Source organism: Xenia sp. Carnegie-2017, unplaced genomic scaffold (assembly GCF_021976095.1).
Source record: "Xenia sp. Carnegie-2017 unplaced genomic scaffold, XeniaSp_v1 HiC_scaffold_2, whole genome shotgun sequence".
Lineage (NCBI taxonomy): Eukaryota > Metazoa > Cnidaria > Anthozoa > Malacalcyonacea > Xeniidae > Xenia > Xenia sp. Carnegie-2017.
Window position 1 is genome coordinate 2,537,376 of NW_025813482.1, and position 1,159 is coordinate 2,538,534.

Here is a 1,159-nt window from a genome sequence, read left to right on the forward strand (position 1 = left end):
GGAGTGGATCAAATTATCTCTGTTTACCATTGAATCCAATATACGAGAAATACGCTGCTGGCGCTCAGAGTAGAGCAATCATTTATGGTACTGAATACGAGATTACTTCTGCTGAGAAACATATCTTTCCAAATCCAAACTTACACAACCGAGATGCTCCATGTGCTGTATATCATGCTAAGTCACGTGGTAGTCACATGATGATTCCAGCGCACAATATCTGTCCTCCAGGATGGACTATGGAATACAAAGGTTATTTAATGGCTGAACATTATACTCACAAGCGATCTAAGTACATTTGTGTTGATGGCAAGCCAGAAGCAAAATTTGGATCTCATGAAGATAAAAATGGAGCATTATTGTATCTTGTTGAAGGCCATTGTGGTTCTTTACCATGTCCACCATATACTCATGGAAAGGAACTTACCTGCGTAGTCTGTACTCAGTGATTTATTGCGTTTTAATGCACATATGTACGTATTTTTCCATTATCTTTAGCAACACTAATAAAACATAATTTTTAATTTACTTAATAATAACACATCTGTGACGTCACCATTATTTTCCAATAAATATCCTTACACGCACTTAAGTTCAATGATAAAAATACAAGAAGAAATGTTGGTCACCAACAATTAATGACTTGTTTTCCTTTTATGAAGTAAACGTAAGTTCTGAACGTTTTGCACATATGATGTCTGTCTGTCTATAATTCTGTCTATATCTCATGGTACTCATAGTAAAGGCAAAGTGCACAATTATCTGATATTTTCTGTAACATTTTTTTACTAATGTCACTTGCGATTAGTTATGCAAAAGTCTAATTTGTAGTGTTTGGTTAGCCTGTGCTAACCAAACTTGGTGCCATATGCATATCTAATAAGATTACTTATTGCTCTTATTGGTTAGAAAACGCATTCGACTAGTACTGGCAGCCATCATGCCAATTGACAACTTACATGCAACATTAATCCAAATTGATTACTTGGGAATAAGACCAAATATAACAAAAAACACATCCCACTAAGGGTTAAGAAGCCACATGCATTGTTCAAACTGCAGAAAGAAGAATGCCTCTTAAAGAGCAGCATTCCAATAAATATTTTCAGAGGTTACTGACCGAAACATTTCCTTTAAAAGCTTTCATAAATACGAGTCA